Genomic DNA, 17,967 nt, shown 5'->3' on the forward strand with positions numbered 1-17,967 from the left:
TCGCAGTGAGAGGCAAATTATTGCTCCCACAAAAAGTGGGACGGTTGTTGACCATATAGAGTTTGGGTCAAGTTTGGATTACCCATGGGTTGCAGCAATTGTAGGTTTACACTTGAGACGTGTTTCATATGGACATTGGGTAGAGGGCTGCTCCCATAGATCCCATATTCAGAAAGCAAATTGTTCATGGAATTTTAACATGCATGAATAAATGGCATGATTTACAAGTGCAAATTACCTTTTGTAATTCAATAAATGTGAGTCTGTGCTGACTGAGATGTATCTGTGTGTAATATAACCCAGTATGGTTAATATCATGCACGGGCAAATCCTGTGACAAGGGTGCAGAGAGGTTGGACCTTATTACAATGGTGGTTGGACGAGGGGGACCGTCCGACAAGGAGCCAGTGGTCCCGACAGCCAATTACGAATCGGCTGCCGTGGAGGTGGTCATAAAATGCTGTTCATCATTGCATCTTAAACAGTGGCCCAGGAAAAGGGCCACTGCACAAGCCGTAATGGTAAAGAGCATTTTTCAAACATCCATGTGTTTGTGGGGGCACCACAGGTGCCCCCAGGGCCACAAAGCGGAGGCCCATGGGCACCCTGCTAGGAGCCCCCAAAGTCCTTTTCCATGTCGGTCAGAATGCCATGGAAAGGCTGTTGGAAAGGTGACATCGTAATCCCTACGCCGCCTTCATTGTAGGGATTACGATCCGACCGACGTCCCGACTGGCTCCTTGAGCCTGTCAAAGCATCGGTCTGTCCCTCGGACTGCTGTGGTCCGACCGACCACACCATAATGCAGCGGTCGTACCGCTATGCTTGAGGTTGGTTGGACTGCCACCGAGGGCCTGTTGGTGTTGTCCCACCAACATCATAATCAGGCCTTTAGTGGGTAGTCACATATTCCTTCCCAACCCACTTCCATCCAAGAAATAGTAGAGGTTTATTGGAATGGTAAATGCCCCCTAAATGTGTATGCTTGTAGGTGTAGGGTAAAGGCTTTCTCTGTAGGTAATATTTTCCCAGTCCATAAAAAAAGTGCGAAGTCATTTACACATGTAGAATAGTACACTGTGCATTATTTTGTTAGTGGATCTGCTTTCACATAGACCTTATTAGGTATTGGAAAAACATTTTCAGGACTCCTCCTAGGAACCTGCAATTGTTTCAGGTTTTCATGGAAACCACTGTGAATTCAGAAGGTTTGTAAATATACACATAAGCGAGGGAGCCAAACTGCAAGTACAGGTTTGTTAATTTATTATAGAAATTTTGGCCCCATATTTGATAGTAAAAGACAGGCAATTCCATCCTTTTCTAAAGCATTTATATATGGCCCTGCCACAACTCTAAAGGTCCCATCAACAACCCGACTCCTGAACTTCCCATCTGCATTGCATGATAACTTCTCTGCTACATTAGGATACAACAAGAGATACAAAGCCTGTCTTTACTAGGCCAACCAGCCATGACGTTATTCTCATACAACGTAAAAACAACCCCCTTCATGCTGGGATGCAATTCGTTTTGTATATTTGGACCAGCATCACTTGTAACCCACCCACAACTACATGCCCCTCCTAATCACAGCTGACCATTTCCCAGTCCAATGGCCACCATGATAAATAATTATTGGAAACTTAGCATTTTTAGCCATTGACACATGCTGGACCCTAAACAAATATTACTGCAATCTGTATTGCCACTTTCCTATTTGTGGAATGGCCTTACCTGCCTCCTTTGTGGTAAGCAAATACATAAGAGACGTACGATTCATTCAGAGCAAATATTTGGGGGCAGGTTTACTTAGCCTTTGCCTTGCCCTTGCATCACGAAGGCGATGCCTTGCGACATAAAAGCCTATTTGGTATTTACAAAGTCATGTAAGGCCTGATTTGCATTTCTTTGTTTAAAAACAACAACAACAAAAAGTAACACAATGACGCTGCTTGCGTTACATTTCTTAGTGGTCGGTGAAGCATGGGCGTTCCTGTGCGTCCACCCATGGATTTTAAAAGAATTCTATATTTCTTAAGGTTTGTAAAGCTGGCATCGCATGAAATTGGTATGCCTACCACAAACAGGTGTAACAAGGATAAAAATCCTTTTTCCTCCTCGTTATTTCCTCATTCTATGCATGCGCATTGTGCATGACAAATAGACAGAGGAAAATGCCTCCTTGTATTGTTTATGTGCAGGAAGGTATACCTTCCTGCACAAAAACAATCCAGTGGTGGCTTCTTCACAAGGGCGGGGGAGTGTCGCCCACCCGCCCGCTGCGAGCTGTACAGGAAAAAAAAAAGGCAAAGAAAAGCTTTTATTGCCATTTTATTTTTTCCCGATGTGTGCACTGCAGTATCCAGCCTACCTTGAGACCAGATGCTTATCGAATCCCTCAGAGCAGGAGGTCTTGCCAATCAATTGGTCCTCCTTGCTGCTGAAAACATGTGTAAGGTTGTAAACAATAAAAGGAAATTATATATAACGGTTCAGAGAAAACTGTGTGCAGGTTGGTGAGTGATTTTTTGTTTCATGACTGAGTGACATAAATGAATGTCTTGAAACCCAAAGTAGGCAATGCACCAAGTCCTGATATGCTAGACGAAAAGCATCAATGCCTCAGAACCATGAGCTGGTCAGTTTGGAAAAGTTAGTGATTCTGGAGTTTAAATTTCAATAGTATTAAAAATGCAACATATGTTTTTTCCAGCTTCACCTTGAAATACAGGGAACCAAAATGCACTGAGGGCAGAAACAGTCAAAGGATTTTCTGTGACCCAGGGGAAGGCCCTTTTTTAGGTCTCGCCTGAGACAGCGCTTTAGCGCTGCTCTCGCGAGAGCTATTGTAAAAGGGGGATCTGGAAGTGCAAACAGTGCTTTTCAGGCCTCCAAATACAGTGCATGTGTGCCAGGTGCGCGCACTATTTGGCAGCCTGAAAAGCACTGCGTGATCATTTTCGCGGCCGCTTTGATGTCCTCAGTGAGCCGCGCGGCCACTGAGGACATCAAAGCGGCCGCGAAAGTGCACCCCATCTGCCACCCTCTTCCTGCTTGTTTGAATTGATTAACCCGATTTCGCGTGCTTCTTTAAAACTTACTTCTTGTTTGTTTTATACCTCGCTATCTCCATCAAGTGCTTGAGCCACTTTACGACAGTTTAAAAAAAACTTTTTGATAAGCGTGTAGAGCGCTTGTTTACAATGGCTTTCAGTGACGCTTGTTCATTTAAGCTGTGCCTTATTTCATATGTAGTTGCCTGAAGGTGAAAGACAGAAAACGTTTTAGAATATTGTTTTTAAACACCTTTTACATCGTTCCATGCTCATTCACCCCGCTCGCATTGCGCACAGCATCACAGTTCCCATGCGTTTTTTAATGCACTTCGACCACTACTTAAGGTAAACACAAAAAGGTGCTACGACACGGGTGCGGCGCTTTGTTTTTAATTACGTTGAGCCATACTGTACAACGGCCCGTGCTGATGTGCAAGTGCTACATTCTAAAAACGGCAACGCCGATAGATCCCACATAGATGAAACTTATTGGCTTTGCAAATGCTTGTTTAGCACTTATAGCCTGCAAACGAAACCACACCCAACCACATGCATGAAAATACTGGACAACAACGGCCACTGCAAGATCCTACACCGTCACCTCCCCTGCCTCCCGGATGCTGCTTTCGATTTCATTCTCTGCTAGGTTCCATGTCAGCGAACAAAATACCCTTCAATGCGACAGCAACGGGCGCCTTGACCCACTGAGCAATGTTAGTAGTGCCAAGTGACCCCAACTCTCCTGCTGTGTCTAGCGACCTCAACTCTCCTGCTGTGTAACTAAGCAAGAATCTGAGGCTCGCTTGTATCCGCGACAGAACAGACACTTACTTAAGGGGGCTCACCTAGTTTATTTTCCTTTAGAAGCACTTTTCATGAGCACTGTTTTACCTCGCACTCACTGCTCATGTCGCCTCCCATGGACCTATGTGAGAAAAAGCGAAAGTAAGTGGCACTGCGTCAGTTGAACAAAGTGCTGCACCCCCTGGTAATAATTAGGTGCGTGCTGGACCTCCCTGTTGTTATCCTGCTGAAAGGAATACGCAGTGAAAAAAAGTGCAAAATCATTTATTGAACATTAATAAACAAGTTATTAATGGGGCGTTCCGTCTCTGTCTACTGTGACGCTCCATTTCTCTCTCCGCTTTTAATCGCTAGAGCCTGATATTCTTGAATCAAGCCACATAAACATTGAATGCCGACTGAGACACGGAACTGCACAAACCCCAGAACACCACAACATTTGGGAATATAACACATCCGTGGGTGTTCCTTCTTCCTTCCCTGACCCCCATCTTGTGACAGTTGCCCCCCCTCCCCTCTTCTCTCTGTCTCATTCTCTCAGAGAAGCACAGCATTGAAAGGTCTCTGTCACAGCTCTGGTTGCCCGAATCCCTGTTCTGCTCTGTTACAATGAAGCTTTTGATCTTGTGACACATTCGGTGGTGCGATGCAGCCTCGTCTAGTGCTGCCTGTAGCTATGTTATTGCTTGTGTGGTCTTGATTCCAGTGGGACTACAATGGCAGTTTACTCCTTTGTTTTGCAGTTGCATTTCTACAGCGCTACTTCCTCTTGACAATTCTGATGCACTAAAAAGCTTAGAGTTTCTACCACCGGACAAAGCTATTCTGTAAAACTGTTTGGATGGCAAATGAGTTTGGTATCGGAACAAGTGTGCATCTGAGTTTCAAACACATCAGCACCGGCAGCCAAGAAGCCGGACTGAACTCCTTGCGGCTTGCGCTTGAGAGACATCTGTTTAAAACAAGCATTTACAATGCAACGGGCTCGCATTATTGAAAGTTTGAGATATTGGCGCTGCATTATTATTTGCAACGTCAACAGCTCAAACTTTCAATAATGCCAGCCTTACTGCATTGCAAATGCTTCTTTAATTTGTAGTCCTGCATTGCCCACACTGAATACATTCCAGTGAAACGTACCTTCGGAATAACGGCTTGCTTTTTAAGTAGCGCTTCATACTGAGCCTGCCATTTTTAAGGTCTGTAAAAACGAGGAGGCAATTTTACCAGGCAATTTTACCAATTTAAATGTATCCATTTCTGTCATTTCAAACAACTAGAGGCAGAGTTGGTCTTGGTCTTGCTGGGATTCGAGCTAGTGACATATGGATAAGTGTTCCATTGTCATATGTCATAAGCCCGGCCTGGCTAACGCCGTGACCTTTGCTCCCGGCAGCAGGGCTGGATGTACAGAGAGAGGGGAGGAGAGAATATTCCGTTCTGTCACAATGCAAATGCATGACCTATTGCTGCATCAAATGTAAAGAAATAGAAAATGTCTTTACTTTTGATGCAATTGCGGCACCCGCGTGGGTGCCGAGATTGCAACAACAGTAAAGTAATAGGAAAGAAATGTCAGGACGGACGCATTTAGCATGCGACTTGCCCCTCTGCTTAAAAAAAACAAAGCATTTGCAAAGAGTTTAACCTATTGGCATTGTAAATGACAATGCCTTTTTATTTATGTTTTAAAAACCAACACATAAATAAAAGGCATTGCCATTTACAATGCCAATAGCTCCAACTCTAACAACTGCGAGACCTATTGCATTGCAAATGCTTGTTTTATGGGGTGCTCTCCTTGTTCCAGCAAATGAGGCCAGAGAGGAGCACTTCTATCCAGAGAGCTGTGTTACTGCAGTACTTCATGCCTGATCATCTTTCAGCCCATGAATGATGGCGGCCTGTTTCAAGAACAGCTGTTTTCAGCCTAGCAGCCAGCGTGCAACAGTGGTATTGCACATTTCACTGTAGTGAATTTTTAGGAGACCTTACTAGGGTTCATACTTTAAGCTCTAATTACCTTAAAACCAAGCTTAAAGAGAACTTAGGGCGTGAGACTTGTTTTGCATTTTTTTTCACTTTAAATGCATTCGAAACTAGGCTTCTGCTAATAAAATCTGTGTTTACTCTGTCTTCCATCTTGAATCACTGTCGTATTAAACCACGTGATGACTGGTATTACCGTTTCTTGTTCTAAATAAAGAAATACACGTTTACTCTAACAAAGAACGTTCACAGAGACTTCTCCCAGCACTGTGCTTCATCAAGGGGACACGAACTGTCCCAGGCTGTTGGTATCCAATGTATCAATAATATGCTTGAATTAACTCTTAGAACAACGAAATCCCCGGTAACACTACGAGAGAATCCCTGAATGTATTCTGTATTAAAATGTTTCCTCTCAGGGCCGGCTTTAGCACTGGTGGCGCCCTGTGCGACAAAGTTTGTTGGCGCCCCCCACAGACTCCCTTACTACCATCCTTTCACAGTGTCCCCTCAAGTCTCCATAATCACTCTCTCTCACATGTATTTAATTAGTTGTATAGCACCTCCTATACCAGTGTAGAGTGTCAGGGCACTTTACATCACAAACACACTACACAGAGACAATCGATCTTAGGTGTGTAAATCAGTGTATAGGAAATGTTACATAAGCCAGAAGACTACAAGGTGTAGGAGTCACATGACATACATACTGGTAGACCTTTTAGTTTAAGAGTGCTTGATCTGGTGAAGCACAGACTCAGAATTTAAAACATAACCTCGTGGTTTGGGGTTACATTTAATAATAGGGATCGTTTATTCTTACCAATATGAACCCCTTTTGAAACATTAGAATAATGAAAGACAGAGGAAAAACTATAATGCTCTAATCTATATCTTGCAGTTTGCATGTAGCTCTTTGACAGTTATTAGCTCACAGTTCCATGTTAGGACAAAAGCACTGACTGACATATGCACTTTCTGATCTGCATGGTATACATTCTTGGCAGCAGGCATATTAACCCTCTGTGCTACCATAAAATTAGTTAAAACTTCCACTAGACAAAACTCTTCTCTCCAGGAAGAACATTAATCACGGTAGTTTTCTTAACATTTTTATTGCTGTATGAGAATTGCCAGAGGCTAGCAATGCAGCAGCAGGTGCTTTTAAAGCTATAAAATACTTCCAAGTACAGCGCCCCCTTGAAGAGTCAGCACCCGGTGAGGTGGCACCGGTCGCACCGCCCTAGGGCCGGCCCTGTTTCCTCTTGCTTGTTCCTTATTGGCGCAGATTCTGAGAACCATGGACTTGTGTAGAAATTTATGAAAGTTATTGTCTAAAATCCAATATAAGGATGTGCTTCTCTCTGTATCCCGGAACCCCCTGTTTCCACTCTAGAAGGCAAATCTATGCTGGATTTCTTAAAGAACTTAACTAAAGTCATTTGTACTGATGACTTGTACGCTTTTATGCTAAACTTACTGATGACATATTTCTTGTATTTTGCCAAGTAACTTCTTATTTAAAATTCCAAATTATTACTGGTGTCTGGCATTCTTATTGGAATGTCTCAGTATTGATCATTAAACTTGATCACAAATGTATTATTGATGCTTGAAATTCCTGTCATGGGTGCGGTTCCTTTACCCAGAGCCCCTGGCAAGAGTGATGGTGAATGGGGGCCGGTCAGTAACCTTCGCCTTAAAGAAAGGTACGTGGCAGTGATGCCCACTTTCCCCGCTGATATTTGCCCTGGTCCTTGAACCATTGGCAATTTGGATTAGAGGAGACCCCCTTAATAGGGGATTAAATTGGACGACGAATGGGAGGACAGAATTTCCCTCCATGCCGATGATATTTTACTTTATTTGGTCAAATCGTATTTTTCCATATACAGAATACTACATATATTGACCTTTTTTCAAAAATACTCCTCTTACACTATAAATTGGAATAAATCTCTTATTTACATACTTTCTGGAAGAGATTTTAGGATCCCCCTACATTGAGGAGCTAAGGTAGTCACTGAGGGCTTTTGTTACCTGAGGATCTATGTCACAACAGATCCAGTGGTATTCTATGATAACAATTTGCCCCCCCCCCCCCCAGCTCTGTCCCTTACAAAACAACGTACAGTATTGGAAGTCTTTGCCACTGTTACTGGGTAGAGCAGCGTTCTACAAAATGATGGCTCTGCCCCGATTTGTTTACACCTTACAAAATGCACCCTTCCCTGTCCCACCCAAATTTTTTCAAGCCGTGGAGTCAGAAGTCAGGACCCTTCTCTGGAACAATGGGATCCCAAGCATCTCATTGACAAAGCTCATGAAAAGCTGGTATGATGGTAGATTCACCCTCCCAGCAATTAAAAGTTGATACTGAGCCTCCCAGTTAGCAGTCACAAACCCCTGGCTACATTGGCCAGTAACCGAGCCCGCTTATAAAATGGATAGGAACAATATGATAGCAGGGTCTTCTCAACGGGCATTATATGGAGGAAGGAAAAATGCCCCGATATATACTGCAACTGTGACCACGGTTACAGTATGGCACGAGGCGACATCAGCCTTGGGTTGGAAAAACAAGATTACTCTGGGGTACCCCACTCTTCGAGACAGATTGCTTAGGGCTCCTGGCACATAGTCCTGGATTTCACAAATGAGACCTCATTGGGCATTCGACGGTCGGAGATATGTGGGCGGGAGGTACAGTAGTTGCGTTCACTGACCTTCAACAAGACTATAAACTAAGTACGAGGGAAACTTTCAGATACCTCCAAGTCTGGAACGGGTTGAATAAAGCAGTCCCTAAGGGTACAGATCTTCCAGACGCCTCGCCACTGGAGGACAGATTCCTTGATGATTACTTAAAAGAAGAATGGCAGGAGGCATTGGCATCCCCTCTAGAGGTCGCGATTTGGTCTAGGTTCAAATTAATCCAGCTGAAGCTCCGCCACAGAGTTTATTATACTAGCGTAGCGCTGGTTAAGATGGGTATTTCAAGCTCCTCATTATGCCCCAGAGGTTGTGGTCAGGTTGGGACATATCTACATCAGTGGTGGGAATGCCCAATTGTATAGTCGTATTGGAAGGAAATGACCTCAAAAATGTGGGATGTTTGCGGAAAAACTATGAAAGTGCCTTGTCAATAAATGGGATACAACTCACCTGATGGCAAAAAAGAGGATCCAGGTTCCCCTTGGAAATGTGGTAGCGAAACGTAATATAGCCAGTACTTGGCAAGGAGCCATGGTACCGAGGCTCCGGGACTGGGAGGCCGACATGGACTGGTGGGGAACAACCTTTACAACGCAACTTTTACAACGCACTACACTTACAACGCATTTTTTACAACGCACAATCCATTACAACGCATGACATTACAACGCATGACACTACAATGCATTTTTAAAAACTACCTTTACAACGCATTCCATTACAACGCATACTACCATTACAACGCATACCATTACAACGCATAATATAGTAATTTTTACCTCTATACTATCCAACACTTACCCTACTGTTGCACCCCCTGGAGTTAGAATAGTAATTTTTACCCCTATACTATCCAACACTTACTCTACTGTTGCACCCCCTGGAGTTAGAATAGTAATTTTTACCCCTATACTATCCAACACTTACCCTACTGTTGCACCCCCTGGAGTTAGAATAGTAATTTTTACCCCTATACTATCCAACACTTACCCTACTGTTGCACCCCCTGGAGTTAGAATAGTAATTTTTACCCCTATACTATCCAACACTTACTCTACTGTTGCACCCCCTGGAGTTAGAATAGTAATTTTTATCCCTATACTATCCAACACTTACCCTACTGTTGCACCCCCTGGAGTTAGAATAGTAATTTTTACCCCTATACTATCCAACACTTACCCTACTGTTGCACCCCCTGGAGTTAGAATAGTAATTTTTACCCCTATACTATCCAACACTTACCCTACTGTTGCACCCCCTGGAGTTAGAATAGTAATTTTTACCCCTATACTATCCAACACTTTCCCTACTGTTGCACCCCCTGGAGTTAGAATAGTAATTTTTACCCCTATACTATCCAACATTTACCCTACTGTTGCACCCCCTGGAGTTAGAATAGTAATTTTTAACCCTATACTATCCAACACTTACCCTACTGTTGCACCCCCTGGAGTTAGAATAGTAATTTTTACCCCTATACTATCTAATACTTACCTTAAATGCAATTTAATATTATGCGTTGTAATGGTATGCGTTGTAAAGGTAGTATGCGTTGTAATGGAAATGCGTTGTAAAGGTAGTTTTTAAAAATGCGTTGTAGTGTCCTGCGTTGTAATGTCATGCGTTGTAATGGATTGTGCGTTGTAAAAAATGCGTTGTAAGTGCATGCGTTGTAAAAGTGTGCGTTGTAACGACATACATCCTGGACTGGTGCATGCAGACGGAAAGTGTGATATATGAAGTGAAAGGCTACCCACAAAAATGGACTAAGAATGGGGTGTGTGGAATCAATCAATCAATCATTGCATCATTGCATTTGTAAAGCGCACTACATACCCGTGAGGGTCTCAAGGCGCTGGGGGGGAGGGAGCTGCTACTGTTTGAAGAGCCAGGTTTTGAGGAGTCTTCTGAAGGTCAGAAGGTCTTCGGTCTGCCGTAGGCGGATGGGGAGGGTGTTTCATGTATTGGCGGCGAGGTGGGACAATGATCTGCCGCCGCCGGTCACTCTTCGGATGCGGGGGACGGCGGCGAGGGCGTGGTCTGCAGAGCAGAGCTGGCAGGTGGGGGTGTAGAGGCTGAGTCAGCTGTTGAGGTACGCTGGTCCAGTGTTGTGGAGTGCCTTGTGTGCGTGGGTGAGGAGTTTGAAGGTTATCCTCTTGTTGACAGGGAGCCAGTGCAGATCTCTCAGGTGGGGTGTGATGTGGATGCGGCATGGGATGTCGAGGATCAGGCGTGCAGAGGTGTTCTGGATGCGTTGGAGCCGTTTCAGGAGTTTGGCCGGAGCTCCTGCGTAGAGCGCATTTCCGTAGTCAAGTCTGCTGCTGACGAGGGCCTGGGTGACCGTCCTTCTCGTTTCGGTGGGGATCCACTTGAAGATCCTGCGAAGCATGCGGAGGGTGTTGAAGCAGGAGGAGGAGACAGGGTTGACCTGCTTCGTCATGGAGAGGGTAGAGTCGAGGATGACCCCTAGGTTGCGTGCATGGTCGGTGGGTGTAGGGGGTGTTCCTAGTGCAGTCGGCCATCAGGAGTGGTCCCAGGCCAAAGGGGTAGATCCGAGGATGAGGACCTCCGTCTTGTCCGAGTTCAGCTTCAGTCGGCTGTTCCTCATCCAGTCGGCGACTGCCTTCATTCCTTCATGGAGGTTGGTTTTGGCAGTGTGGGGGTCCTATAAAGCTAGAACTAGAGGAATGTTGTGTGTACCATTTACTGATCCCCCTCTGCAGGAACGTATAACTCTTTGAAGAACAGTGGTCACAAAGTAGAGTTGACATTCTGTGGCATAATGGAAATGTTGGAAGGTAGCAACAAAATGATGGGAAATGTACAAATGCACTGTATCACTTTATTGTCAACTGTTATGTTTCTGTTTTTATTTAATAAAAAAAGAATTTATAAAACAATCCACAATGCTTTCAACTGAAGGCAGCAATTGATGCCACTTTAACCCTCTCTGGCCAACCCAAGTAATGTCTACATAGGATAAGCCTAGGTCGCTGTCAATGCCACTCTTTCTAGCACTCTCTCTGGCTCAAAACACAAAACTATGACCCACAATCAATCACGTTTGTTAAGCGAGACTACTCAGGTTCCAGTCTATCAAGAAGGGAGTCTGTCGAAGAGCCAAGTTTTGAGGTTTCTCGTGAAGATGGGGAGTGATGTCTGTATGAGCTGGAGCGGTAGGGCGTTCCAGGCTCTGGCCACAAGGAAGGAGAAATAGCAGCCTCCCGATCTGGTCTTTCTGGCGTGGGGAACCACGGCATAGGAGAGCTGGGCTGATCGTAGGGTTCTTTGGGGTGTGTAGAAATTGAGTCGGCCCACAGTACACACACTGACCATTTTGGAGACAAACAGGACAGGAATAGCACACAGGAAAAGTCTGCAGCAGAATGTGGCAGTTATGAAGATCAAAGGCCGTTAAAATGGAAGGCAGCAACTAAAATATAAAATAACATATTTGATTGGATGGTGGAGATATGCAGGGAAATAATATTAGGTAGTGACTTTAACAAAAAAAGTTACTACCTCTATTATTGGCTTTAGAAAATGAAATAAATAGTATTGTTGTTTTGGTTATGCTTGGAACTGCAAATAGTCAACCACACCTCCTACAGTTTAATTTGAATCTAGCATGCTGTTCAGAGGAAGGTTTATGAACTTGTGATCTAGTGCTAGCAGAGAGTGTTCCAAACATGGTTACTGTGGAAACTGTGCTAAAAGAGTGTTGGGGGAAGGGAAGAAAAGAGACTGTACTGTGAAGCTTAAAAGCGCAGTGGTGTACAAACATTGCTCATTAGGGAGTGTTTGGTTTCTAGATGAGTTTTTTTATACAAAGAATTAACAGCAGATTGTTAAATGCTAATAAGGGATTCCGTGTTGATCTGCCACAAATGTATTTGGGGGGGCCACGCTGACCACTGAGGTTGATCTGCTGATCTGCCCAAAAACACTACCACATTGGGCTTCTTTCCCAAAAACGTGGAAAACGTTAAAAACCAGTGACTATTTAGAAGTGGTATAACAAAATGAATGCATGAAAGGAAGCCTGTGATTTGCTTAGTACAGCAGTAGCAATGAAAGGAGAGTGGGAAGGGTAGCCATTATTGGTACTTCTTTACTGAGAATGGAAGAGCATTGCTATATTTCAATATTGAGATTTGCACAAAAAAGTGATATTAACTGATATCAAGAGAAGAGTTGGAGAAAAGCAGTTGGAAAACAGCAAAGGCATTTCACTGGTATGTGAATTAGGGTGTACTGTAAACAAACGAGATGTAAAAAAAAATATATCTGCATCTAAGCTGAGAGAAAATGTGTACTTTACAATAAAAGGAAAAATAAAAGGGAGGTTTGTTGAGGACATTAAGTTCAAACATAGAGACCAGGAAAGAGGAATTGGTATGCTGGAATTATAGTTATTTGCCAGTATGAATGAATGTGTTGAAATTAGATGTGGGTGCTTGCTCATAGCATGTAATTTATTAGTATGTAATTTGCACCTGCTCACACAGTCAGGCTGGCACTTAAACACCCAGTTACACTCCCACAAAAGCAAATATGTATCCACCACTCATATAGTTAGACAGTGACTGACATACTCAGTCACACACCCATAAAACCATTCACACACTCATTTACTCACCTATACATCCACTTACATATTCATTTGCACACCCCTACAGGTACTGCCACACCCACTTCCACATCTATACAATGATGTATGTACCCAGAACCCAGATAGTCAGTTACACATGCACTCACATAGCCATACACCCAGGTATACACCCAGTCACTCACCCAACTGCCACTCATATACCTATTAACAAAACCATACAACCAATCACCCAGTCAGACAGAGACAGAGGCACTAACACATACATTCACACACAACACAGCACTTATGTAGCCACCACTACTAGAGTCACTTGCACACACAATTACATGCCCAAACACCTACTAACATAGACAGTTACCAATACATATAGCCACTTCCACACCTATTTGGACACCCATAAAGTTACTAACATACCCAGTCATACGCCCGCACAGCTACTTACACATCAAGTACAATACCCACAGAGGCACTGATACACTCACTCACATACGTACTCAACATCTCACCCACCCACCCATACAAGCCCTCATATAACATGGCGTGTATTTGTAAAGCTCATGCTCACCCAGAAGGCTATCTTGGCACTGAATAAGAGATTTTTATTGTTACCCAAATCAATGGTACTAATTTTTTTGACCATAGAAGGATGAAAGGCAGAGTAAATGTGCCAGAATTTGAACAGATAACCATGAGATCAAATGTAGCCCCCTACACTGGACACATTAGTACACTAAGCCACCAGACCCAGCTATACTCATTTATACACACATAGTCAGAATTTACATTTATGTAGATACTCACTTGCTTATACATAGTGGGGCTGCCACAGATACACCCAGTTACACTCCCAAAAAAGCACTTATGAACCCACTACTCATACAGCTAGACAGTGACTAAGACACTCAGAAACACACCAATAAAAGCATTCACACATGTATGTACTTATCTATAGATCCACTTATATAGTCACTCAAAGATCCATACAGACAGTGTCAAACCCCCTCACATACCTGTAAAGCCATTCATACACCCAGCACTCAGATAGTTAAGTAAACAGGCACTTGCACACACATTTAACTTGTTATACACCCAGTTACCTACACATATTAGCGCTCATATTCCTATTTACAAAAATGAAACAGTCACACACACACACAGAGGCAATTGCACATCCTTTCACACACCCGCATTGCAGTTATATATGTAACACTAGCAGAGTCAGTAGTACACACAGTTACACACCCACACAATGACTGAGACAGTTAATTACCAATCCATAGAGACACTTGCATACTCATTTACACACCCATACAGTCAGTAACACAGCCACTGAAATACCCAGACAGCTACATACAGATCCAGTGCCACACACACAGAGGCACTGATACAGTTACTCAGATATCCACTGAACCTGTGACACACCTAGACATTCACCTGTAGTGCGACTTATATACAGATATATACACTTATAGTTAGAGACTTAGAGAGCCGGTTACAAACTGAGATAAACATTAATATAGCTACTGATTTGCTTATAGTATGTAATGAAGTAGTATGAAATTTAAATCTACATGTATTCTATATTTGCTTTTCAAATATTTACTTGCATACCCATTTACACACCCATACAGTCAGTAACACAGCCACTGAAATACCCAGACAGCTATGTACAGATCCAGTGCCACACACACAGAGGCACTGATACAGTTACTCAGATTTCCACTAAACATGTGACACACCTAGACATTCACCTGTGGTGCGACTTATATACAGATATATACACTTATAGTTAGAGACTTAGAGAGCCGGTTACAAACTGAGATAAACATTAATATAGCTACTGATTTGCTTATAGTATGTAATGAAGTAGTATGAAATGTAAATCTACATGTATTCTATATTTGCTTTTCAAATATTTACTTGCATACCCATTTACACACCCATACAGTCAGTAACACAGCCACTGAAATACCCAGACAGCTACGTACAGATCCAGTGCCACACACACAGAGGCACTGATACAGTTACTCAGATATCCACTAAACCTGTGACACACCTAGACATTCACCTGTGGTGCGACTTATATACAGATATATACACTTATAGTTAGAGACTTAGAGAGCCTGTTACAAACTCAGATTAACATTAATATAGCTACTGATTTGATTATAGTATGTAATGAAGTAGTATGAAATGTAAATCTACATGTATTCTATATTTGCTTTTCAGATATTTACTTGTGTTTAAAGAGCAGGATTTATAATGCAGAGAAACATTCAAATTATAAATAAACTGAGGAAACAGTACGACCTGCTTCAAAGTAAGAATGATAAAGCACATGGTGTGGAGAATGTACTGAGGGAAAAAAAGCTGCTGGTAGGAGAACTAAGGAGTTTGTTAAAACATTATATAGGAAAATGCAGAATGCTGATAAAGTTTCAAATAAAAAGCAAGGTTTATGATCAGCTCAGAATGGAGAAGGAGTAAGTCATATTGAAAGTAGCCAATCTTACAAAAAAACACCAAGTTTGAGAAGGAGACAGAAACAATTTAAAGAAATACAAATGAGAATGTTTAGAAGTAGGGTAATACTGAATTTGGTACAAAACATGAGGGAGAGTAAGAGAAGAAGGGCAGCATTGAAGCAAAAACAACATTTTGAGAGTGTGATTGATCAGGCATTTGCCCTGAAGCGCAAACTATTTATTTTGATACTTAACAGAATGACAACGCTGGACAAAACTGTGTTGCTTATATAGAAAAAAAAGCTAAAAAAAAAGGCTTATTAATAAAAATAATTTTTGCAAACTTTTCAAAGGAGAATGGAAGCATATGAAGAGTACTAAGGCTTTCTTTGGTGAAAAAAAATACTTACAAAAGAACACAGTGTATGCAGTTGAAACAAGTGGCCGATGCTTTTAGATAAAAGATGGTACTCCCATTGCAAAAGAGGAGATGGTTCCTAGAAATGCAGAGGAAGAAATAGCTGAAGAGGTACAAGGAAGGCATAGACCTGCCCCTGTGTATACATCTAAATGTTTATGAAACAATACTGATACTATCTATAAATGTTTTTCAAGCAATGGAACCAAAGATTGGGAAACTACCACTACCAGAAAGGACCTAAAGGTAGAGTTGTGCACTCACCTTTAGATTTTAAGTGCAATGTTGAAACTGTGGGTGTAGAGAAAGATTTGGAAGAACCGCTAGTTATTCTAGTAAATGGTGTGCCCAAAAAAAACTGTCAGGAACTAGTGGATGTGAATAATGTGAAGAAAGCTGCTTTCTAACTTAAAGATAATAGTGTGTACTATAAAGATGTAGATGTTGTCAGAAATGGAAGTTGCATGGAGGAGGAAATGTTGCATTCAAGTGGAAAGTTTGAAAAAGTAGATAGAAGTAGATCTAAAGAACTATAGGAGCACTATAGTATCCATCCACTGCATTTAAAAGAGGTTATGGTGGATGCTATGGAACTGTATCAGATGAAACAATCTAGAGGAGCTCCAATGAGTGTGTGGGAGAAACGTTTAGAGGCTTGATGTTTTCCTCAACTAATTCCAAGTAGGTGTATGGTATGATGACCGCCTACATTTCGACAAAGTATTACATATGCATTCCACCTCTTATTTGAAAGCGATTTGTCTGGACTGCTATACGTTGTTAGCCACATTCTTAAGACAGAAGTTCATCTATAAAATATATCTGAAAAAGAATTTGTTAACAAAATTCATGGAAAAGATCAGAAGCTGGAGTGCAATGTGATAAATTTGCTGGCATGCCAACGTGAGACCAATTAGTATTGGCATCATCGCCATGGTGAGCTGAAGTGTATGTTTCAAAATGTAGGTGCACCAACTTGCTTTGTGACCCTGAGTTATACAGAGTATGCATGGGATGATTTACATGACCTTTTGAAAGAAGCAAACTCTAACAATAAAGGCATTACATTGAAGACACCAGGAGAGCTTTGCTCTTTGGATTCTGCAAATATTTGCAGCTATTTAAACCGCAGATTTCAAGTCATGCTGTCTTTCATCTGCAACAAAATTAATCCACCTCTTGGAAAAGTTATTGATTTCCTTTCACGAAAAGAGTACCAATCAAGAGGTGCTCCTTATATTCACATGTTGTTGTGAGTAAAAGATGCACCTACATTTGGAACAGACACAGATGAGTATGTACTTTCTTTCATAGAGGAGTATAATACAAGTAGCATTCCAAAAGAAACTGAGGAAAAAGACCTACAGCAGCAAGTACTGCATTTTCAATCACATAGATGTAGAAAGTACTGTTGGTGGAAGTATACAGCAAAAGGAAAATCTTATGCCAAATGCTGTTTTGGATTTCCAAGACCTGTTATTTCAAAAGGGAGTGTGAACAGTTTTATGTCTGCAGTGAGACATACACTTAGTCGTAAATCACCTAAAAACACATGCAACCTCAGGAGAACAGAGGCTTTAAAATATATTAATGACTACAATTCCTCATTCCTGGAAGGACACTACGATTGTCCCCACATTTAAAAAGGGAATTAGAAGCCACCCCTCATGTTATCGGCCCATCTCCCTTTTGGACTCGTCATCAAAGATATTAGGTCATCTCCTTTTAGAGACCTTGGAAAGATGGGCCTTTGACAGTACCTTTTTTTCTGACATAAAATACAGCTTTAGGGCAGGGTCAAGACAGTCGAGCAAAGTGTAAATCTCCTTTTAATTTCAGGGAAATATGTTCAAGTGAGGAGTGGGGCCCTTCACTTGGCCTTTATGAACCTCTCTTGCACATTTG

The sequence above is a fragment of the Triturus cristatus genome, chromosome 2_1, assembly GCF_964204655.1.
Source record: "Triturus cristatus chromosome 2_1, aTriCri1.1, whole genome shotgun sequence".
In the NCBI taxonomy this organism is placed as follows: domain Eukaryota; kingdom Metazoa; phylum Chordata; class Amphibia; order Caudata; family Salamandridae; genus Triturus; species Triturus cristatus.